This window comes from Mytilus edulis, chromosome 8 (assembly GCF_963676685.1).
Source record: "Mytilus edulis chromosome 8, xbMytEdul2.2, whole genome shotgun sequence".
Taxonomy (NCBI): domain Eukaryota; kingdom Metazoa; phylum Mollusca; class Bivalvia; order Mytilida; family Mytilidae; genus Mytilus; species Mytilus edulis.
The window spans coordinates 31059227-31085890 of NC_092351.1; the positions used below are offsets into that span (position 1 = coordinate 31059227).

General features: G+C 32.0%; 1 protein-coding gene across 2 annotated transcripts in view; it reads right to left on the reverse strand.

Moving 5' to 3' along the window:
* Positions 1 to 26664, reverse strand: part of LOC139485331 (interferon-induced very large GTPase 1-like) — a 42079-nt gene that overhangs the window by 10057 nt on the left and 5358 nt on the right. Inside the window, exon 2 of one of the 2 annotated variants that reach the window (XR_011655294.1) lies at positions 8021 to 8292. The exons of the other annotated variant lie outside the window; for it this stretch is intronic. The gene's annotated coding sequence lies outside the window, so the exon portion shown is untranslated. Of the gene's footprint in view, positions 1 to 8020; positions 8293 to 26664 lie in introns of those variants that run through there. 2 annotated transcript variants of the gene reach the window in all.

Below are 26664 nucleotides of genomic sequence, written 5' to 3' on the forward strand. Positions count from 1 at the left end.
AGGTAGAACAGCCTTAGTATTTCAAAAATTCTAAGTTTTGTAAACAGTAAATTTATAAATATAACCATATCAATGATAACTCATGTCAGTACAAAGGTTCTGACTACTGGGCTGGTGATACCCTCGGGGAAAAAAATCTCCACCAGCAGTGGCATCGACCCAGTGGTAGTAAATAAACTCATCATAGATACCAGGACTAAATTTTGTATATATGCCAGACGCGCGTTTCGTCTACAAAAGACTTTTCAGTGACGCCCGAATCCAAAAAAGTAAAAAATGCCAAATAAAGTACGAAGCTGAAGAGTATTGAGGACCAAAATTCCAAAAAGTTTTGCCAAATACAGTTAAGGTAATCTATGCATGAAGAAGAACAGCCTTAGTATTTCAAAAGTTCTAAATTTTCGAACAGTAAATTTATAAATATAACCATATCAATGATAACTCATGTCAGTACAAAAGTGCTGACTACTGGACTGGTGATACCCTCGGGGAAATAAATCTCCACCAGCAGTGGCATCGACCCAGTGGTAGTAAATAAACTCATCATAGATACCACGACTAAATTTTGTATATACCCCAGACGCGCGTTTCGTCTACAAAAGACTCTTCAGTGACGCTCGAATCCAAAAAAGATTAAAATGCCAAATAAAGTACGAAGCTGAAGAGTATTGAGGACCAAAATTCCAAAAAGTTTTGCCAAATACAGCTAAGGTAATCTATGCCTGAGGTAGAACAGCCTTAGTATTTCAAAATTCTAAGTTTTGTAAACAGTAAATTTATAAATATAACCATATCAATGATAACTCATGTCAGTACAAAGGTTCTGACTACTGGACTGGTGATACCCTCGGGGAAATAAATCTCCACCAGCAGTGGCATCGACCCAGTGGTAGTAAATAAACTCATCATAGATACCAGGACTAAATTTTGTATATACGCCAGACGCGCGTTTCGTCTACAAAAGACTCTTCAGTGACGCTCGAATCCAAAAAAGTAAAAAATGCCAAATAAAGTACGAAGCTGAAGAGTATTGAGGACCAAAATTCCAAAAAGTTTTGAAAATACAGCTAAGGTTATCTATGCTTGAGGTAGAACAGTCTTAGTATTTCAAAATTTCAAAATTTTGTAAACAGTAAATTTATAAATATAACCATATCAATGATAACTCATGTCAGTACAAAAGTGCTGACTACTGGGCTGGTGATACATATTATCATCCTTATTACGATGATAATCGCTAGCTATGCTCAAAGTCCCATATCGCTCAAGTTTTAAAAAATACTTTTATCACGTCTGTAATCGTTGCTGTCAGTATAAAAGTGAAAAATCGGCTGCAAAAATTGAGTCAGATGCAAATGTTTGATCTTGAAAATTATCTTCATGTCATTTTACATAACAATCTCTGAACATATTAAGTCAGTCGGAAATTTGTTATCCCATACTGCTTGTAATATGTGTAATTATGAAATCCCTCCCTAAAAAAAAAGATATATAATAAAGGAACAGTGTTCAAATGTCCTCAACGTTGTAATATTTTATCTTTTCAAGGTAAAGAGTCAATCTTTTAAAAAAATGTGGTTCTTTAAAATTTATTTTCATTAATGTATTTGAGAAATAAAGGCCAAGCTGCAAATACGGTGTGATTTCCATCATAACATATATTTCCCAAGGACATTCCTCTTTAATAAATGGGAAATATGTCCATGGGACATAGATGGTGCTCCCGATTGCATATAAAAACCAGATGCTCCGCAGGGCCCAGCTTTATACGGCCGCGGAGGTTGAACCCTGAACAGTTGGGGCAAGTATGGACACAACATTCAAGCTGGATTCAGCTCTAAATTTTGATTGTGATTAAATAGTTGACACATCATAGGTTTCTGACACAGAATGAATGTGGTCTAATGAACTTAAAAACTTTTGTTTTGCCTTTAAGCAATTCACTATGCTGTTGAATATTAATCCTCTCAAATAAATTGAAGAAATTTTCTTTTTATTTATGAAATCTGAAATGAGAAAAATTGACACACCCCCCAATTTTTTTTTCACAATCCCCTTTCCCTTATTCTAAAACTGATCTCAATTCAAATTTCTAACGGTCCCTAGCAATAACTACTCATTTAAATACATCATAAAATATTAAAATGTAAAAAAACTGCTTGTTATCACTGAATGGTAAAGATTGTTTTAATTTATCAGTTGGTAGTAAAAGTGAATATACATTGTCTATTGTATAAACCAATGATTTAAGTTGATTCAACTACTATTCTGGACAAAGAAAGATAACTCTAGTTGAAATTTCTTGCTATTGCGCAATATTGTACAATTAGATATTTCTTGCTATTGCGCAATACTGTGCAATTGAAAATACTTCCCATTGCACAAAAATCGTGCAATTGAAGATTTCTTGCTATTGCGCAATACTGTGCAATTGAAAATTTCTTGCTATTAGACAATACTGTGCAATTGAAGATTTCTTGCTATTACTGAATACTGTGCAATTGAAAATTTCTTGCTATTGCACAATACTTAATATAATAATTTTGGATCCTGATTTGCACCAACTTGAAAACTGGGACCATAATCAAAAACCTAAGTACATTTTTAGATTCAGCATATCAAAGAGGCCCAAGAATCCAATTTTTGTTAAAATCAAACTTAGTTTAATTTTGGACCCTTTTGACGTTAATGTAGACCAATTTGAAAACGGGACCAAAAATTAAGAATCTACATACACAGTTAGATTTGGCATATCAAAGAACCCAAATCATTCAATTTTTAATGAAATCAAACAAAGTTTAATTTTGGACCCTGATTTGGACCAACTTGAAAACTGGGCCAATAATCAAAAATCTAAGTACATTTTTAGATTCAGCATATCAAAGAACCCCAATCATTCAATTTTTGTTAAAATCAAACTAAGTTTAAATTTGGACCCTTTGGACCTTTATGTAGACCAATTTGAAAACGGGACCAAAAATTAAGAATCTACATACACAGTTAGATTCGGCATAACAAAGAACCCATATTATTCAATTTTTGACGAAATCAAACAAAGTTAAATTTTGGACCCTTTGGGCCCCTAATTCCTAAACTGTTGGGACCAAAACTCCTACAATCAATCCCAACCTTCCTTATATGGTCATAAACCTTGTGTTCTAATTTCATAAATTTCTATTTACTTATACTAAAGTTATGGTGCGAAAACCAAGAAAATGCTTATTTGGGCCCCCTTTTGGACCCTTATTCCTAAACTGTTCGGACCTCAACTCCCAAAATCAATCCCAACTTCCTTTTGTGGTTATAAACCTTGTGTTTAAATTTCATTGATTTCTATTTACTTATACTAAAGTTATTGTGCGAAAACCAAGAATAATGCTTATTTGGGCCCTTTTTTGGCCCCTAATTCCTAAACTGTTGGAACCAAAACTCCAAAAATCAATCCCAACCTTCCGTTTGTGGTCATAAACCTTGTGTCAAAATTTCATGGATTTCTATTTACTTAAACTAAAGTTATAGTGCGAAAACAAAGAAAATGCTTATTTGGGCCCTTTTTGGTCCCTAATTACTAAAATGTTGGAACCAAAACTCCAAAAACCAATCCCAACCTTCCTTTTGTGGTTATAAACCTTAGGTTGAAATTTCATAGATTTCTATTCACTTTTACTAAAGTTGGAGTGCGAAAACTTAAAGTATTCGGACGACGACGACGCCAACGTGATACCAATATACGACCAAAAAATTTTTTCGTATAAAAAGTTGTAAAGAACAACACTGAAGAAAGGTAGAGACGCTATCCAAACTACTTGTTCTGAGTTTTGTGGTAATCAGTTATGTGCATATGTCTCATAACATTTGGTTAAGGCTAAATTATGTTAGAGAACAGGAACAAATACATGGGATATGTATGTGTCAATAGGACACAGATGATGCCCAAACTTGCATTTATTGTCATAAAAGAAGATAACTTTAGAACGGTAAAAGTAAAACTACCCTAGTCGTACTTGATCTTCGTCTTGTTGTTATTAGCATTGTGTATAAGTTCCATAAAATTTGCTTGAGAAGCAAATTCAAATTAGAAAACAACCAGATGCTCCACAGGGCGCAGCTTTATACGACCACAGAGGTCGAACCTTACACAGTTGGGGCAAGTATGGACACAACATTCAAGCTTGACACAGCTCTGAATTTGGAATGTGATTAAATAATTGACACAGCATTGGTTTCTGAAACAGAATGAATGTGGTCTAATAAATTTTGGATTGATTCAGCATATCAAAGAATCCCAACAAAGTTCAATTTTGGACCCTTTTGACCTCAATGTGGACCAATTTCATAACAGGGCACAACAATCAAAAATCTAAATACTCGGTTAGATTAATCATACCAAAGAACCCCATACATTCAATTTTTGTTGAAATCAAACTAAGTTAAATTTTCGACCCAAATTTGGACTAACTTGAAAACTGGGCCCATAATCAAAAATCTAAATACATGTTTAAATTCAGCATTTCAATGAACCCCAAGAATTCATTTTTTTTATTAAAAACAAACTAAGTTTTATTTTGGACCCTTTGGACCATAATGTAGACCAATTTGAAAACGGGACCCAACATTAAAAATCTAAATACACCGTTAGATTCGGCATATCAAAGATAATAATAATTATTAATAATTTTATTTTTGATGAAATCAAACAAGGTTTAATTTTGGACCATTTGGACCTCATGTGGACCAATTTAAAAAACGGGGACCAAATTTCAACCAGGTGCTCCGCAGGGCGCAGCTTTATACGACCGCAGAGGTCGAACCCTGAACAGTTGGGGCAAGTATGGACAAAACATTCAAGCGTGATACAGCTCTGAATTTGGATTGTGATCAAATCTTTGACATTACATGGATTTTTTTTACACAAAACAAATGTCAAGATTTTACAAATCAATTTAAGATTTCTTCTTCAAACTTTTTAAATCTAAAATTAAATAGTTGACACAGCATAGGTTTCTGACACAGAATGAATGTGGTCTAATGAACTTAAAAGTTTTTTTTTGCCTTTGAGCAATTCACTATGCTGTTGAATATTAATCCTCTCAAAAAAATGTTTGAAGAAATTTTCTTTTTATTTATGAAATCTGAAATGAGAAAAATGTAACCCTCCCTTTTTTTTCACATCCCCGTTTCCCTTTTTCCACAACTGATATCAATTCAAATTTCTAATGGAGTTTGCAACACTAAATACTCTTTTAAATACATCATAAAATATTAAAATGTAAAATAAAGTGCTTGTTATCACTGAATGGTAAAGATTGGTTGGTAGTAAAAGTGAATATACATTGTTTATTGTATAAAACAATAAAAAAAACTTCATCAGCAATATTTTATATTGGCAAATTTCCAATGAAGTTATTAACATAAAGTTATTGGCAAATAAAAATAGAAAATGACATCATAGTCATGTCTGGCAAATGTCCAACATACATTATCTAAAAACATTTTAGTTGAGATAAGGAAAAAAAGCTTCATCAGCAACATTTTATATTGGCAAATTTCCAATGAAGTTATTTACATAAAGCTATTGGCAAATAAAAATAGAAAATGACATCATAGTCATGTCTGGCAAATTTCCAACATATATTATCAACTACTATTCTATACAAAGAACGATAACTCCAATTGAAAATTAATTGCTATTGCACAATATTGTGCAATTAGATATTTCTTGCTATTGTGCAATACTGTGCAATTGAAAATTTCTTGCTATTGCACAATACTTGATATGGAATCCTGATTTGGACCAACTTGAAAACTGGGCCCATAATCAAAAATCAAAGTACATATTTAGATAAAGCATATCAAATAAGCCCAAGAATTTAATTTTTGTTAAAATCAAACTTAGTTTAATTTTGTACCCTTTGGACCTTAATGTAGACCAATTTGAAAACTGGACCAAAAATTAAGAATCTACATACACAGTAAGATTTGGCATATCAAAGAACCCATTTATTCAATTTTTGATGAAATCAAACAAAGTTTTATTTTGGACCCCAAATTGGACCAACTTGAAAACTAGGCCAATAATTAAAAATCTAAGTACATTTTTAAATTCAGCATATCAAAGAACTCCAAGGATTCAATTTTTGTTAAAATGAAACTAAGTTTAATTTTGGACCCTTTGAACCTTAATGTAGACCAATTTGAAAACGGGACCAAAAATTAAGAATCTACATACATAGTTAGATTCGGCATATAAGAACCCCAATTATTCAATTTTTGATGAAATCACACAAAGTTCAATTTTGGACCCTTTGGGCCCCTTATTCCTAAACTGTTAGGACCAAAACTCCCAAAATCAATCCCAACCTTCCTTTTGTAGTCATAAACCTTGTGTTAAAATTTCATTGATTTCTATTCACTTTTACTAAAGTTAGAGTGCGAAAACTAAAAGTATTCGGACGACGACGACGACGACGCCAACGTGATAGCAATATACGACCAAAAAATTAAATTTTTTGCGGTCGTATAAAAACTTAATACATGGTTAGATTCAGCATATTTAAGAACTCCAAGAATTCAATAAAACCCCATTGAAATTGGTCAAGAAATAAGCAATTTATACAAAGTATTAGAAAAGTATTGTCTTTAGCCCCTTTTTGGCCCCTAATTACTAAACATTTTGGGCCATAACCCCCAAAATCATTCCCAACCTTCCTTTTTTTAAATGGAACCTTGTGATACAATTTCAGAAAGATCCATACACTTACAAGTTATTGTCTCGAAACTAGAAAAATACTTATTTTGACCCCTTTTGTGCCCCTTGTTCTTAAACTGTTGGGACCAAAACCCAAAAAATCAATCCCTACCTTCCTTTAGTGTTCCTTATATTAAAATTTTATTTATTTCTATTCACTTATACTAAAGTTATTATCCGGAAACCATCCGTCTTCGGACGACGACGTCGACGTCGTCGTGATACCAATATACGACCAAAATATTTTAAATTTTTGCGGTCGTATAAAAAGAGGAGTGTGTGAACGCGATAAGCGAATTAGATTCGCATTTGATTCGAATTCAATTCGAATTAAATGTACGTGTGAACGTGGCATTAGTATGTAGCAGAACAGCTGCAAAGAAAATGTGCTTCGGTGGACGCTTTTCACCACTATGAAAGGCGTGTGGCTTATGAAAATAAAATTTGGTGATTAGTCGCAATATGTAACGACCTAACCGAGCAAAAAAAAAAGATTATTACGTGGTCATCTATGACACAGCAAGTGTGAAGTCATGGAGTCCGCAGAGTTTCAAATACATGTAATGACTTCTTTTAAGGGTTCAAATAAAAAAAGTATTCATCCATTGGCTTGAGTATACTAGTAGTCAATTGAGCATAATTTTTATATCTTTACAATTCCGTTATTTTTAAATGAACAAAGTGTTTTTTTAGGGTTTTGTAATCACCGAAGTCCTAGTCAAGTGTTATAATCTTTTGGTGGCAATATATTATTTGTGGAAAATATGTTTATCCTAGTTCCTACACTTTATATTTTTCCATTAAAAATGTAATTCTCCGCAATCGAGGAAAAATTATTTCATCAAAGTCGAAATATCATAGGCCTGTTTTTCCCAAAATCCTACTTTCGGACTGCCCTTATTTTCACTTTTTGTAAATTAACTGTACCCCGAGTTCCGCAATTAATAACTTACGTGGAAAGAGAACTTATCCTTATCAAGCAAAATCAAATTATAATAGCGGATTTACCCTTAGTACCCTAACATATTTATAGACATTTTGGGTTTATCGTCGTCCGAACATTTTTTATTTATCACTTTTCAGTCTTGAACATGTTCCTATATTATAAACAAACCATTTCTACAAGTGAAATACTATCAGTATTTTTCTTCTTCACAAAACAGACAGGAAATGAATGCATATTTTGTTGGTATCTTACCCTTTCTTTGCCGAAATGTTTTAATCGGGCAAATTCGTTACGAAACTTTTGAACTCTTTTTGTGAACCGTCGTTGTCATTGCTTAAGGTTGTCAACGTTTTTAAAAAAAATAATTTTTTTATTACTTTTATAACTTGTTATTGTTTGGCAATGGTGTTGCAAGTTAATATTTCACGAAGACTTCGTAGCCTCAACCATCTATTGAATATACATGTAGATTCTTATCCTTTCTTACTGATTTATAAATATAATGTGATATTCAGCCGTGTTGGGTTTTTTTTACAAAAAAAACCCAAATCTTGTCTTTGATACTTGAAGGATGCTTCGTACTCATTTCCGTTCAAACCTGTAAGATAAAAACAAATTGCTGAACATAAGTTAACAGTTAAGCCAGTTACAGTGTACGTCAAGCAACCCCGGAGTACGAAATATAAAAATAGATTTTGTATTTATAGCATGAAGCAAAATCGTTTGTGTAGATCTAGAACCTTGTGGAAGTATAAATGAATAGAAGTTTTCAGCATTGTGTTTCATTATATTATACATATATGTAATATGCTTTTCAATTTTGGAACAAAGTCGTTGTTTAATCATTGTTTTATACATGTACATAATAATTAAATCGTAAATCATTCAACTATTCTTTTTAATACATCATGTAAATGCAAAACAAATGACTGTCCTGAAAGCTTAGTGAGAACATCAGTTGACCTTACTGCTTGTTTATGAGATGATTTTAATGGGCATCAGAGATGAGCAACAGAGACGAAAAGCATCGCCTTATAAAATTGTCAATTAATGAAAATAATAAGACTTTCACGATTCCTACCCCTGACTGACAGACGTTTGGTGACAAAATTAATAAGAGGTTAACCCACATAAGCATTTATAAAAACGAACTCACTGGTATCTTACATGCGCGATCGTGTATCTTAAGTTATTATTAAGAGATTCTTGCTTCACAATAAACTAACAGTCAAAGATCAAACGCTCAATTTTAGGATAACTTTATATTGAATAAAATAAAAAAACTTTTTTTTTATTCGGCATAGCATAAAAGATACAAACACAAGCTCTCTTAGCTATGGTGCTTGCTCCTTTTGTCGAATATTAGAACCGATACAAAACAATTGAAGCATTACTTTTGGTCTGTCGTAAAAAGGGAGCCCACTAACTGACCTTAAGGAAGGAGGGGCGCTCCAGTCATGATTCAGTGATACACTATATAATCAACAACCAAACCCTATTTCCCTGGATCCGCTTATGTCAAATTTTGTTGTTACAGTTACAAGTCTGTGTTAATTTGTGGTCCTGTTGTGGAGCGAGACTGAATTGTGATCCATATGAATAACATTTTGGTACATGTTTATACAAAAAAAAAACATAAGCAGACAGCATAAACTTATTCTGCGCAGTGAATAATACGTTGTGTCATATTTAATTACAGGAAAAAGACAACGTCACTTTTATATAAACAATGTACGGACTTTCTAGACAACTTTTTTTTAATGATAGATTTTTTTACACATCACATCTCATAAGGCCAAATAAAATAATAAGCGTGTTCGTTCCTATAACATTTTTGGAAAAAATAGGGTAGGTAGGTAGGGATTTATTTTCACCATTTTATTTTATTAATTGAGTCTATTGCCTATGATGGGATAGAAATTCTGACTTTAACATTGCTTATTTAAACCAGATGCTCCGCAGGGCACAGCTTTATACGACCGCAGTTGAACCCTGAACAGTTGGGGCAAGTATGGACACAACATTTACAGCTCTGAATTTGGATAAATAGTTGACAAAACATAGGTTTCTGACACAGAATGAATGTGGTCTAAAAAATTAAAACTTAAAAACTTAAAAATTTTAAATTGGACATTTACCCATTATGGTCCTATATCCAAAAGCTAAATAATGGTTAGATTCAGCATATCATAGAACCCCAAGAATTCAATTTTTGGTGAAATCAAATAATGTTCAATTTTAGACCCTTTAGACCTCAATGTGGACCACTTTGATAACCAGGCCATAATATTAAAAATCTAAATACATGGTTAGATTCAGCATATTGAAGAACCCAATATATTTAATTTTTGTTGAAATCAAACAAAGTTTAATTTTGGACCCCGATTTGGACCAACTTTAAAACTGGGCCCATAATCAAAAATTTAAGTACATGTTTAGATTCAGCATATCAAAGAACCCCAGGAATTCATTTTTTGTTAAATCAAACTAAGTTTAATTTTGGACCCTTTGGACCTAAATGTAGACCAATTTGAAAACAGGACCAAAAATTAAGAATCTAAATACACGGTTAGATTTGGCATATCAAAGAACCTGAATAATTCATTTTTTGATGAAATCAAACAAAGTTTTATTTTGGCCCCTTTTGGCCCCTAATTCCTAAACTGTTGGGACCAAAACTCCCAAAATCATTCCCAACCTTCCTTATGTGGTCATAAACCTTGTGATAAAATTTCATAGATTTCTGTTTACTTATACTAAAGTTATTGTGCGAAAACCAAGAAAAATGCTTATTTGGGCCCTTTTTGGCCCCTAATTCCTAAACTGTTGGGACCAAAACTCCCAAAATCAATCCCAACCTTTCTTTTGTGGTCATAAACCTTGTGTTTAAATTTCATAGATTTCTATTTACTTATACTAAATTTATTGTGCAAAAACCAAGAAAAATGCTAATTTGGGACCTTTTATTGGCCCCTTATTCCTAAACTGTTGGGACCAAAACTCCCAAAATCAATCCCAAACTTCCTTTTGAGGACATTAACCTTATGTTAAAATTTCATAGATTTCTGGTTACTTATACTAAAGTTATTGCGCGAAAACCAAGAAAAATGCTTATTTGGGCCCTTTTTGGCCCCTAATTCCTAAACTCAACGTTGGGACCAAAACTCCCAAAATCAATCCCAACCTTCCTTTTATGGTCCTAAACCTTGTGTTTAATTTCATAGACTTCTATATACTTATACTAAAGTTATAGTCCAAAAAACAAATGTCTTCGGACGACGACGACGACGACGACGCCAACGTCATACCAATATACGACCAAAGACATTTGTAATTTTTGCGGTCGTATAAAAAAAAAGATTATAAAAAACAACATATCACATGACCGCCACAAAAAACTTGATGTTGAACAAAATTTAGCAATAATTTATTGAAAAGTGTCAGGCTAGAAAATTTGACTGATATAAAAATTTGAAATATTCAAATGTCCCACAAGACTAAATTTTTGTATGCATCTAAATTAAAGAACTCTGTTAAATTACAGCACGGTTCATTAGCTATTAGTTTTTAAGTATGTATATAATGCAATATCAAAATGCATTTATAAACAGGCTGCCATAGAGTTACTTTTTGAATTGATGAAAAAGCTATCAAAACAATAATTATAATCTACTTTAAATATTTGCATACAGCATCAAAACTAAATGTTAATTTTGATAATTCCAATGACCCAAAGAAAAAAAAAACACATTTTAAAGCTAAACACTAACCTACTTCAACAAGCATCCTGATTAAAATTATTTTAAAAGACCAGTTTTAGTACCAATACAAGGTTAACACATCTATCAAGATGTACTGCTCACAAAAACTCACAGAAACATGTTAAATGCAAACTGTTGCCAAAAGATAAATGTAGCGATTTAGAAGTTTACCGTAGGAATCTATCAACAGAATCACAGGTGTTGGATGGGTAATTAGCTTTCATCAGAAGTACACGTACCTTGACCTACATATAGCATGTTTCTCTATTGTCATAAAATTTCATAATATCTAATAAAATTAATAGATTTAGCTAACAAAGTCCTTATATTTCAATAAGGTAACTTTATTTGTTAATGGAAATTTTTTTAATGTTAATTAGGCTTAAATTAAAAATTGTTTGATTTCCCCTCTCTGTGATTAAAGTAAGATAACTCTGGTCAATTTTCCTAACATTCAATCATTATAGGAAGATGATATAGTTCTGTTTTCATTTATAGTCTTTTTCAGAAAAGTTCTAATTGTTTTGGGTAGGTCCCAATTACAATTTTACACTCTAGCATTCGGCATCAGTTAGAAGCTTCTGGAATAAAATGGTGGCTATGGTGTACTGTTTTGTGTTTGTGTTAGGCGTTATTACACTTCTTTCATGTATTTGTCTTAAGGGATCGAGTAAAGCAGATAAGTTACATCAGCTTTCTGCTTCATTTGAGTTCTGGCATAATGGTATACACCATACCGATCTTAGAAACAAATGCCTTTACGAGTAGAATGACTAATGCTGTTGGACAGTTTTTGATGCATACCACAACTTGAAACAGTGTATTCTTGACAGCACAATTAATGTTTTTCACCGGCATATTGTACCCCAAATTAAAAGTAGGAAAAAAGTGGGTTTTTTAATAATTTCCAGGATATGGCTTTAATAAAGAGCAATTTCATGAATACTATGAATACTGGGAAGATGCTTTTTCTGTGACATAGATACTTGTTTCAGAATATTCCCCCCTATATACCTTAATGGTATATTAAGGTATAGCAAAGGAAAGTTTTATTCTGTAACGAGTGCCTGTGATCTGTGATTTAGAGCAATTTGTCTCATCGCTCTAAGAATGTTCGTGATGATGAAGGCAGATTTGACCTTGCTTATTATTTACGTATTATATATAAACGCGGTATGATTACTTACAGATAACAAAAAAATATTTATAAGATAACAAAATAATTCTTTATATTGGTATATATTAATTTCAAACATTTCAAAACAAATAAAAGAAATTATAGATATACATAAATGTCTTTGATAAACTAATGCAAAATACGAGTATCTAGTACATTACAGATTTTGTAACGATTTTAAATTCAATAAAAACCAGATGCTCCGCAGGGCGTAGCTTTATACGACCGCAGAGGTTGAACCCTGAACGGTTGGGGCAAGTATGGACACAACATTCAAGCTGGATTCAGCTCTAAATTTGGATTGTGATTAAATAGTTGACACAGCATAGGTTTCTGACACAGAATGAATGTGTTCTAATGAACTTAATTTTTTTTTGTTTTCTCTTAGAGCAATTCACTATGCTGTTGAATATTAATCCTCTCAAAAAAATGTTTGAAGAAATTTTCTTTTTTATTTATGAAATTCCAAATGAGAAAAATTGAACCCAATTTTTTTAATCACATCCCCCTTTCCCTTATTCCAAAACTAATCTCAATTAAAATTTCTAATGGAGTTTGCAACAATAACTACTCATTTAAATACATCATAAAATATTAAGATGTAAAAAAACTGCTTGTTATCACTGAATGGTAAAGATTATTTTGAATTATCAGTTGGTAGTAAAAAGTGAATATACATTGTATATTGTATATAACAAAGATTTAAGTTGATTCTGGACAAAGAAAGATAACTCCAATTAAAAAAAAATCTTGCTATTGCACAATATTTTGCAATTAGATATTTCTTGCTTACTATTCTGGACAAAGAAAGATAACTCTAATTAATTTTTTTTTGCTATTTCACAATATTGTGCAATTAGATATTTCTTGCCATTGCGTAATACTTTGCAATTGAAAAGACTTGCTATTGCACAATACTTAATATAATAATTTTAGATCCTGATTTGGACCAACTTGAAAACTGGGCCCATAATAAAAAATCTAAGTACATTTTTGGATTCAGCATATCAAAGAACCCCAAGATTTCAATTTTTGTTAAAATCAGACTAAGTTTAATTTTGGACCCTTTGGACTTTAGTGTAGACCAATTTGAAGACAGGACCAAAAATGAAGAATCTACATACACAGTTAGATTTGGTATATCAAAGAACCTATTTATTCAATTTTTGATGAAATCAAACAAAGTTTAATTTTGGACCCCGATTTGGACCAAATTGAAAACTGGGCCAATAATGAAGAATCTAAGTACATTTTTAGATTCAGCATATCAAAGAACCTAACTGATTCATTTTTTGTCAAAATCAAACTAAGTTTAATTTTGGACCCTTCGGACCTTAATGTAGACCAATTTGAAAATGGGACCAAAAGTTAAGAATCTACATACACAGTCATGACAGTTAGATTCGGCATATCAAAGAACCCCAATTATTCAATTTTGATGAAATCAAACAAAGTTTAATTTTGGACCCTTTGGGCCCCTTATTCTGTTGGGACCAAAACTCCCAAAATCAATACCAACCTTCCTTTTATGGTCATAAACCTTGTGTTTAAATTTCATAGATTTCTATTTACTTATACTAACGTTATGGTGCGAAAACCAAGAAAAATGCTTATTTGGGTCCCTTTTTGGCCCCTTATTCCTAAACTGTTGGGATCTAAACTCCCAAAATCAATACCAACCTTCCTTTTGTAGTCATTAACATTGTGTTTAAATGTCATTGATTTCTATTAACTTAAACTAAAGTTATTGTGCGAAAACCAAGAATAATGCTTATTTGGGCCCTTGTTTGGCCCCCAATTCCTAAACTGTTGAAACCAAAACTCCCAAAATCAATCCCAACCGTTCTTTTGTGGTCATAAACCTTGTGTCAAAATTTCATAGATTTCTATTAACTTAAACTAAAGTTATAGTGCGAAAACCAAGAAAAAGCTTATTTGGGCCCTTTTTGGCCCCTAAATCCTAAAATGTTGGGACCAAAACTCCCAAAATCAATACCAACCTTCCTTTTGTGGTCATAAACCTTGTGTTAAAATTTCATAGATTTCCATTCACTTTTACTGAAGTTAGAGTGCGAAAACTAAAAGTATTCGGACGACGACGACGACGCAGACGACGACGACGACGCAGACGACGACGCCAACGTGATAGCAATATACGACGAAATTTTTTTCAAATTTTGCGGTCGTATAAAAACTATATTTATAAGTTACCTTGTTCAAGGTAGACAATCAACATATTGACTTTATGAAATTAAACATAGACTCATAGTTCAAAGAAATATAACTCTTGTATACAAATGACACATCAATCGAGTTATTTAGCTGCGAATTCGCGCGCCACCTTCAAGGAAGATTCTAAATTATCAATATAACCACAAGTTGTTAACCTATAGATACTGACGACTAATGAATGCTAACCACAGTAAAGAATATTTGTTTGAGATTTTTTAACACTTACTCAGAAAAATGCTCGAACTACTTGACTTTCAAAGCTCATAATTAACGTGTTTACACACTGATATTATATGGTTGTTAAACATAACAAACCTGTAATCGTATAAGACACTATACACCTCGTGTGCTTGCATTAACTTAATTATCCAAAAATATATTTATTTCAAGCCTAAATATTTCGACATGTTGTTTACATTTAATAAATTTTAGAATCACAATTTCCGGTTAAGATTTGACTAAATACCAAATTCCTGATATCGTCAGGTAAATATGCTACTTCATATAAATTACAGAGAATGCCAGAAAAAAATCCTAATGTCCAGCCAATTTAAGGGAGGTAACTCAAGATTATTTTTAACACATACCGAGCTATTATTTTTTCACCAGACGAGAATTGATTCAAGGAATCTTATCAGCTATCATGACAAAAACTGTTATATCATGTAATGCATGTCGACATGTTACTATTATCGGAAACATTTAGAGGTAAAGATGGGAGAATAAATAGAATGCAAAGTAGAGAATGAATAGAAGGGAAATGATTGATTGTTATTTACTCTATGTCCATTGCTAATTATTTCAAGACGGGGAATAAAAAATAATAAATAATACATCAATAAACTACGTTATAGAAAATGTAGATATTCAGCATTGATAGGTGATGGAGATTTGACTGCAACTGAAAAATAGGATTCATTGAGAAAAGCCAGAAAGGGTCACTTGAGACCCCCTAAATAATTGTTGCAAATACTCTTTTACTGAAGAGTTATTAATGAGATAAATGCTCATTTTGAGTTCTTATTTGTTCCACCTCAAGTTGATCAAGCCAAAGACAATCATCAGCCTATCCAAATGAAAGGATAATTTCAACTTGGTTCTAATTGTGTCACAGTCTAAATATCAACAAGTATTTCAAAATTTTGGTGATTCCCAGGGCTTTCAGAAATTTTTGTTTTTAATTTTTATTTTGGAGTTTACATGAAATTGTTGAGTTCTTGATCTAGAGAAGTTACAAGGATTAAAACAGATAAGCAAAAAAAAAACAATTTTCCTCTAGATCTTGAGTAGCGCATGAGTGGTCCTTTAGTAGATTTTGTTCTTAAAATTGTAGGGTACATATGCCATTTGCCAAAGAAAACAAAAGATTCGTTGTTTTTCATTAAACCATGATTAGATAGAGTACAAGCAAAAAATGGTTGGCTCAGAATCAGATTTATGTCTTTTGCCAAGGAAACTGTCTTTGTGTGCAGCCAGACTGTTACAAATGTAGAAAACCAAGCTCAGCATGCTGGTCTTGTACAAGGAAGGTTATACTTTAATACCTTTAATGGAACATCCCATTGTTCCTTCTAAATAAGTGAGGAACCTCATCTTAGTTAGCCTTGAACATTTATGATTGAAACTGCAATGCCCTTAACTAGTGAAATATATTGCTCTGTTCATATAAAGACACTTCAAAGGTTCATTCAATTCGTAGAATTTGTGTAATAAGTGTAAACATACTGAGCTATAAATCTGTCACGTAAAAATTTCCTCATGAACCACTCTTTTTTTTAAATTTTTGTCTGAAAATGTAATAAATGAATGGGGAATGTGTCCATGTGACACAGATGATACCCCTGCTTGCATATCACATAACGTTAGAATGGTGAAAGTGACACTACCCAAATTTGTACTTGATTTGAGTTTTATGGAAATAAGCATTGTGTATAAGCTTCATAACTCTAGAAAGTAAAAGTAAGGACACAAAATTTCTAACTTGATCTGTGTTTTGTAGTAATAAGCATTGCACATAAGTTTCATAACATTTGTTTAAGGCAAACTAAAAATATAGAGAATGGAAATGATAAATTCACAGTTTTTATTTGTAAAGAGGCATAACTCTAGAATGGTAAAATACTGATGCCACCCAAACTTACAGTAACATAGGTATTGACAGACAAGGGTAAAACTAAATGCTCAATCTGCAAAGGCAGGGGCATAAAAAATCTATGTAATGTTTCATATTCTAACATATAGTCTAAAATATCAAAACAGAACACTATTAAGTGTGGGTCTTATTGATCATTGTTGAAGTTTCTGTTTAAAATAATATTAATTACATCTCTTCTCTTGAGCATGACCTTTAGTGGATTGCCTTTTTCATCAACAATCATATCAAATACTCTTTTTCTATTTAGTAAATTAATGTAAACAAACTATAGTATTCTTAGAACACATACCTGTTACAAGTTATATGAACTTAGAATAAATAAAATCCAACCTAATTCCTACAATACATGTATACTATAACATGAACATTGACATCTGTAATAAAATGTTGGGTCACAATTCTATCAGGGCAAACCTTGACAATGACATGATATTGTCTATGTATGTTAGGGGTCCAAAGAAAGGCAACTTTAATAATGCACTTATAGTCTCATCCAAAACTGAAAAACTAATTTTCTAAATTTCAAAATTCTAAAATTAAAACAAAAATCAAAATGGTCATCCAATAGATTCAAAAGAATAAGATGGTTAAATAGAATAGAGTGAATTATTTACAAAAACGAGTGTCTCATAAAAAAATATATTCTAATTGTGATATGACTATTATCATTATGTTAGTGACATTATATATCAAGTACTTCCATGTCTTACTACTTAAACTGAGTGTACTGCACTTAATTAGTAGCTAAATTATTTTGCCAAGTTCTAAGCTTTTCTTGTAATATTCTTTCCTTTATATTCATTCTCCAGTTGCAAAGTATCATTTTTCTTAAAACTTGATATCTCATTTGGATAACAATAGTTTAAGGAAATCAGGGGCAGATCCAATAAGTTCAAGCCTCACTCTTAATAGCTGTATTATTTTACATAAATTTTCCAGATTTTAGTGCGAAAATTATGGGTCTACCTAATGGAATAAAACATGGGATTGAAAAACAAACTAATGTAGCAAGTGTAACGCATAATATTTATTGAAAACAGTAGATGGACAGTAAAGGGAGATAATTAAAAAATAAAACCAAACAAAACCAAACACTATATGTGCAAGAACTCAAATAGTATTACAGTTATAGTACTGTCAAAACCAAGGATATTCATGAGGTTTTGTTATGTATGTTTATTGTTATGTTCAAGGGGAGCTAACTCAAGCATTACAGTATATTTATCATTACACCAATGACATTTGGCTGCATATCATTCCTTGCTGGAAGTTATTATGACAGAATAAGCAACTTTTGACTAATGTGACCCCAAATAATTTAATTTAAAAAAATAAAAATAAACACACATTGTTTTTCAAAAGTATTTCAAGCTGTTAGCATATCTTTAGAAACACAAAGAAAACTGCCTTTGAAAAATTCCAAAAATTAATATTCTGACTTTTAATATATTAGCAATTTATTTTGAATGACATAACTTTTGTTTAGCTATATATAAATGAGGAGATGCAGTATGATAGCCAATGAAACAACTAGCCATCGATGTTGAAATGAAGTAGATGAAAGAAATTGTAAGTCATAAATAAACATCTTGAAAAAAAAATGCAACATTGGACTTAAACCAGATGCTCCGCAGGGCGCAGCTTTATACGACCGCAGAGGTCGAACCCTGAACGGTTGGGGCTAGTATGGACACAACATTCAAACTGGATACAGCTCTTAATTTGGATTGTGATTAAATAGTTGACACAGCATAGGTTCCTGACACAGAGTGAATGTGGTCTAATGAATTTAAAATGTTTTTTTTTGCTTTTGAGCAATTCACTATGCTGTTGAATATTAATCGTTTGATATTTGAAGAAATTTTGTTTTTCATTTCTGAAATCTGAAATAAGAAAAATTGAACCCCACTACCCCCCCCCCCCCCTCCCCCTTTCCCTTATTCCAAAAATGATCTCAATTCAAATTTCTAATGGAGTTTTCAACAAAAACTACTCATTTAAATACATCATAAAATATAAAATGTCATACAGTCATGATTTAAGTTGATTTAACTACTATTCTGGACAAAGAAAGATAACTCCAATGCAACATTTTATATTGGCAAATTTCCAGTGAAGTTCATTAAACTAAATTTTTTTTGCAAATTTCCAATGGAATTTATAAACAACAAAGTTTTTGGCAAATTTCTAATGGAATTTACAAACAACAAAGTTTTTGGCAATTTTCCAATGGAATTTATAAATAACAAAGTTTTTGGCAAATTTCCAATGGAATTTATAAATAACAAAGTTTTTGGCAAATTTCCAAAATACATAAATTTAGAGCAGCTTAGGTGAGCTATTAAAATGAGTTTCAATTACCAACCTTACACTGCTTTTAAATTATGTTTAATTTGTACTTAAGTAATTGTCCATTAACCTGGAAACCATTATCTGGACCTTATTCCTTAACGGTTTGAGCCATAACTCCCAAAGACAATTCTTACCATCCCTTTGTGGTATTCCAATATCCAAAATCTAAATACATGGTTAGATTCATCATATCAAAGAACCACAAGAATTCAATTTTTGATGAAATCAAATAAAGTTCAATTTTTGACCCTTTAGACCTCAATGTGGACCAATTTGATAACTGGTCCTAAATATTAAAAATCTAAATACATGGTTAGATTCAGCATATTGAAGAACCCCATATAATGAATTTTTGTTAAAATCAAACAAAGTTTAATTTTGGACCCCGATTTGGACCAACTTGAAAACTGGGCCCATAATAAAAAAAATCTAAGTACATGTTTAGATTCAGCATATCAAAGAACCCCAAGAATTCAATTTTTGTTAAAATCAAACTAAGTTTAAAATTTAATTTTGGACCCTTTAGACCTTAATGTAGACCAATTTGAAAACGGAACCAAAAATTAATAATCTAAATATACGGTTAGATTCGGTATAACAAAGAACCCCAATTATTCAATTTTTTGATGAATTCAAACAAAGTTTGATTTTGGACCCTTTTGACCCCTAATTCGTTGGGACAAAAACTCCCAAAATCAATCCCAGCCTTCCTTTTGTGGTCATAAACCTTGTGATAAAAGTTCATAGATTTCTATTAACTTATACTAGTAAAGTTATTGTGCAAAAACCAAGGAAAATGCTTATTTTGGGACCTGTTTTTGGCCCCTAATTCCTAAACTGTTGGGTCTTAAACTCCCAAAATCAATACCAACCTTCCTTTTGTGGTCATAAACTTTGTGTTAAAATTTCATAGATTTCTATTTACTTTTACTTAAGTTAGAGTGCGAAAACCAAATGTCTTCGGACGATGACGACGACGGACGACGACGACGCCAACGTGATACCAATATACGACCAAAATTTGTTCAATTATTGCGGTCATATAAAAATCTAAGTACATCTTTCGATTCAGCATATCAAAGAACCCCAAGAATTCGATTTTTGATAAAATCAAACTTAGTTTAATTTTGGACCCTTTGGACCTTAATGTAGACCAATTTGAAAATGGGACCAAAAATTAAGAATCTACATACACAGTTAGATTCGGCATATCAAAGAACCCCACTTATTCAATTTTTGATGAATTTAAACAAAGTTTGATTTTGGACCCTTTGGGCCCCTAAATCCTAAACTGTTGGGACGAAAAACTCCCAAAATCAATCCCAACCGTCCTTTTATGGTAATAAACCTTGTGTTTAAATTTCATAGATTTCTATTTACTTACACTTAAGTTATGGTGCGAAAACCAAGAAAGATGCTTATTTGGGCCCCTTTTTGGCCCCTAATTCCTAAACTGTTGGGATCCCAACCTTCCTTTTGTGTTCATAAACCTTATGTTTAAATTTCATTGATTTCTATTAACTTATACTAAAGTTATTGTGCGAAAACCAAAAATATTTTGCTTATTTAGGCCCTTTTTTGGCCCCATATTCCTAAACTGTTGGGACCAAAACTCCCAAAATCTATCCCAACCTTCCTTTAGTGATCATAAACCTTGTGTCAAAATTTCATAGATTTCTATTTACTTAAACTAAAGTTATAGTGCGAAAACCAAGAAAAAGCTTATTTGGGCCCTTTTTGGCCCCTAATTCCTAAACTGTTGAGATTTCAACTCCCAAAATCCATCCCAACCTTCCTTTTGTGTTCATAAACATTGTGTTTAAATTTCATTGATTTCTATTAACTAATACTAAAGTTATTGTGCGAAAACCCAAAAATAGTTTGCTTATTTGGGCCCTTTTTTGGCCCCTTATTCCTAAACTGTTGGGACCAAAACTCCCAAAATCAATCCGAACCTTCCTTTTGTGGTCATAAACCTTGTGTCAAAATTTCATAGATCTCTATTAACTTAAACTAAAGTTATAGTGCGAAAACCAAGAAAATGCTTATTTGGGCCCTTTTTGGCCCCTAATTCCTAAACTGTTGAGACCAAAACTTCCAAAATCAATCCCAATCTTCCTTTTGTGGTCATAAACCTTGTGTTTAAATTTCATAGATTTCTATTTACTTAAACTAAAGTTATAGTGCGTAAACCAAAAGTCTTCGGACTACGACGACGACGACGACGACGACGCAAACGTGATACCAATATACGACCAAAATTTTTTCAATTTTTGCGGTTGTATAAAAACAATATATTGACCGAAACCCCAACATATGCTATATATTGAACCTTTTTTACAGAAAGCAATGGGTCCAACCGTCCATGGGTATGTGGTGTGCGTCTTCTTAAAATTTTAGTACAGCAGTGGCGTCAAATTGAGAGAGATAATGATTCAGCACAAATACGAGAAGTTATCTACGACAAAACGTAAGAAAACATAAGGACATGCATTGCAAGCACCCAAGCTGTGACAATTTGTATTTAGATACCACACATTTTGTTTACCGTAGTTGTAGTTTTGAAGGTTAAACGTCGTACAAACGAACTTAATCCTCTTAGTCGGTTCATTTGCGGGTTTTGTTTTCTTTATTATATTTTAGGAACTGACCCTTCTGAGGGGGCATGATATTTGTTTTCGATTAAAATATAAAACCAGATGCTCCGCAGGGCGTAGCTTTATACGACCGCAGAGGTTGAACCCTGAACGGTTAGGGCAAGTATGGACACAACATTCAAGCTGGATTCAGCTCTAAATTTGGATTGTGATTAAATAGTTGACACAGCATAGGTTTCTGACACAGAATGAATGTGTTCTAATGAACTTAAAATTTTTGTTTCTCTTAGAGCAATTCACTATGCTGTTGAATATTAATCCTCTCAAAAAAATGTTTGAAGAAATTTTCTTTTTTATTTATGAAATTTCAAATGAGAAAAATTGAACCCAATTTTTTTAATCACATCCCCCTTTCCCTTATTCCAAAACTAATCTCAATTAAAATTTCTAATGGAGTTTGCAACAATAACTACTCATTTAAATACATCATAAAATATTAAGATGTAAAAAAACTGCTTGTTATCACTGAATGGTAAAGATTATTTTAATTTATCAGTTGGTAGTAAAAAGTGAATATACATTGTATATTGTATATAACAAAGATTTAAGTTGATTCTGGACAAAGAAAGATAACTCCAATTAAAAAAAAATCTTGCTATTGCACAATATTTTGCAATTAGATATTTCTTGCTTACTATTCTGGACAAAGAAAGATAACTCTAATTAAAAAAAAATTTGATATTTCACAATATTGTGCAATTAGATATTTCTTGCCATTGCGCAATACTGTGCAATTGAAAAGACTTGCTATTGCACAATACTTAATATAATAATTTTAGATCCTGATTTGGACCAACTTGAAAACTGGGCCCATAATAAAAAATCTAAGTACATTTTTGGATTCAGCATATCAAAGAACTTCAAGATTTCAATTTTTGTTAAAATCAGACTAAGTTTAATTTTGGACCCTTTGGACTTTAGTGTAGACCAATTTGAAAACAGGACCAAAAATGAAGAATCTACATACACAGTTAGATTTGGTATATCAAAGAACCCCATTTATTAAATTTTTGATGAAATCAAACAAAGTTTAATTTTGGACCCCGATTTGGACCAACTTGAAAACTGGGCCAATAATCAAGAATCTAAGTACATTTTTAGATTCAGCATATCAAAGAACCTAACTGATTCATTTTTTGTCAAAATCAAACTAAGTTTAATTTTGGACCCTTTGGACCTTAATGTAGACCAATTTGAAAACGGGACCAAAAGTTAAGAATCTACATACACAGTCATGACAGTTAGATTCAGCATATCAAAGAACCCCAATTATTCAATTTTGATGAAATCAAACAAAAGTTTAATTTTGGACCCTTTGGGCCCCTTATTATGTTGGGACCAAAACTCCCAAAATCAAACCCAACCTTTCTTTTATGGTCATAAACCTTGTGTTTAAATTTCATAGATTTCTATTTACTTATACTAACGTTATGGTGCGAAAACCAAGAAAAATGCTTATTTGGGTCCCTTTTTGGCCCCTAATTCCTAAACTGTTGGGACCTTAACTCCCAAAATCAATACCAACCTTCCTTTTGTAGTCATTAACATTGTGTTTAAATTTCATTGATTTCTATTTACTTAAACTAATGTTATTGTGCGAAAACCAAGAATAATGCTTATTTTGGGCCCTTTTTTGGCCCCTAATTCCTAAACTGTTGAGACCAAAACTCCCAAAATCAATCCCAACCGTTCTTTGGTGGTCATAAACCTTGTGTCAAAATTTCATAGATTTCTATTAACTTAAACTAAAGTTATAGTGCGAAAACCAAGAAAATGCTTATTTAGGCCCTTTTTGGCCCCTAATTCCTAAAATTTTGGGACCAAAACTCCCAAAATCAATACCAACCTTCCTTTTGTGGTCATAAACCTTGTGTTAAAATTTCATAGATTTCCATTCACTTTTACTGAAGTTAGAGTGCGAAAACTAAAAGTATTCGGACGCCGGACGACGACGACGACGCCGACGCCAACGTGATAGCAATATACGACGAAAATTTTTTCAAAATTTGCGGTCGTATTAAAATATTTTCGATAACTCAAAGAAACAAAAGGCTGTGAGAGTGACAGCAACACGGTTTTCCTGCAGAGGTAGAACCATGAACAGTTGAGCAACTATGGACCCAACATTTAAGCTAAAACAGCTCTCAATTTGGATTGTTATTGAATATTTGACACATGATTGGTGTGTGGCCCAAAATGAAACCTTAATAGAACTGAACAATTTGAAATTGAACATTCACCTACTTTGATCCAATATCCAAAATCCAAAATTTTAAGTATATCAATATAATTAGTATATCAAAGAACCCGACCTTATTTTTTAAGAGTAAAGTCACATGGTACAATGAAACAGGTTTACAGCATATGTCTCATGTTTTTGTTTTGAATGGAAGGTTGTTACACTATTCATACTAACTCCTACTTACTCCATTGAGTATTTCATATTAGAAAAAAATAAAGTAACATAGAGACCTAATGAGCAACTTTTTTGATAATGGTTCAGAATTATGATACTTATAGTCAGAGTTCGTTTATATTATACAATAAAACACATGAAGAATGAATTTTTAAGAATCATTTTCTGAAGATTTATAGAAGTCAAACGGACTATACTATGTATTTCACTTACCTTTTCCTTTTTGATGAAGATAATTATCATCCCAAATTTTATGATCTGTGAAATTATTTCGGGTTTTGTTACATATTTTTATGATAATTGATTACCTTTTCATATTGAGATTATGATTAAACTTAATATAATCTAACAAATAAGCTGATTAAAATACCATATAAATTAAACGCATGGTTAATACCTATATGAAAACCGGTTTCATGTTTATAAATATCTGTGATGTTACATGTACCTGTTTGTTTGTTCTGTTCGTTCCATTTACGTAAGACAACATTGTATTGCCTTAAACAAAATTTTGTGGGGTAGACGAAATAGACCTTAAAACGATCGTATTGACTTTTGATGTTCTAAAAAAGGGCAGATCGGAATATTTTGACTGTACTATATGACAACTTTAATTTGGAATAAACTGTGATTAATATATTTCAATGAGACTGAAATATTTTTTTAATTGTCAAAAAATTTGAAACAGTTACTATGTTATTTGTCCTGAAATAAAGGATTTAATTATCAACTTCCGGTTTAAAAGAGTCACTTACGGTCTCACATGATAGAATTGTTCACACTGATTAAAAACATATATGGTTTTTATATACTTTTGTCTGTAATCGATTTATTGAAGGTAACCTCCGGGGTAATATATGCAGATTTTAAATATATATAGTTTCTTGATACTTTTCCATGAAATAAGTGCAAAAATGGTTTCTGCTTGTTCACTCAAGGTCACTTCCTATTGATAATTTTCAAGGTTATATGTCAACCAACAGAAAGATTCGTTGGCTTAATCATGTTCCAAGTTGGAGTAATAATCAATTAACCTTAAATTGAATCATTACACGGACATTAACTCCTATAAGATGTCATTGATTTGTTTCAGACTTAATGTATCATATCTTAATCACAATTATGCATCGTTTTGCACTGTTTCTTTTACATTATATATCTTTATAAAGGTGACAGAGGCGATCAAATAACAAGGAAAAGTCAAAATTTAGAATATGACCTTGACCTTTGACCTTGGCCACAATTTCATCTAAAGAACCAAGGACCTCAAATCAATTTATCTTAGGTCTCAATAACTTACCATTTATGCTAAAAAGTAATATATTATCCTTATGTCTAAAACAGAAGGGGAAATAACTCTCATATTGAGTTTTCGTATCGCTTCAGTCAAAACGGACAAAACATCCTGAGGATATAACGAGCAATTTGGTAAAATGAATACATGTTATTTGTCACCTGTCTGGATTTTTTAATAGCTGATTGTCAAAAATCGGAATTACCCTTCTCCGCCTACGGAATCGGATTCGATTTTGTAATTGTCTTCTCACTGGTTTTTGTCAGTGAGATACGATTTTACTCGAATTTACACATTATTTGTCGGCGATTTTCTGTATAAAGCTAGCGGTTGAACAAAATGAACATGGCTGTCATGAATAATAAAGATGAAAATAAGTTTTGGTTCGTTTATTTGATTTTGAGACTTTGGTTAAAAGGTTTGCAAAGTTATTATTTATTTTCTTTCAAATTGAAAGTTTGTCGGGCATGTCGGGCTTAGCTAGTAACCAAGTCGAAATTCCGACTGCAAAAGTGGAAGGTCGCGGACCTCGGACCACCGCTCATTTGAACCGCTGCCTCCAAATTGTAAAGATACGAAAATTTCGTCTTCTAATTTAAAAGTGCCGCCAACAGCATGAACAGTTGAACTTATTTTAATAGACTTCTGACGTAGTTGACTACGTATTGACGACAAACAATATATTACTACGACTTTTGCCATTTGGGAAATCTAAACTTCTTGTTTCGATTTTCGGCGATTAGATATTTCATACATTTATTCTTTGACATCTTAGCCAAAAGTTCAGTAGATAATAAACTACATATTAAAGGATTCCTAATGAGCTCTTCTTCCTATGTGATACTTCAAAACTTTTGGATGATTCGACGATCATTTAAATTAAATGGCTTATTTGGTCATATTTTTTATAATGCAGAATTAAAAGT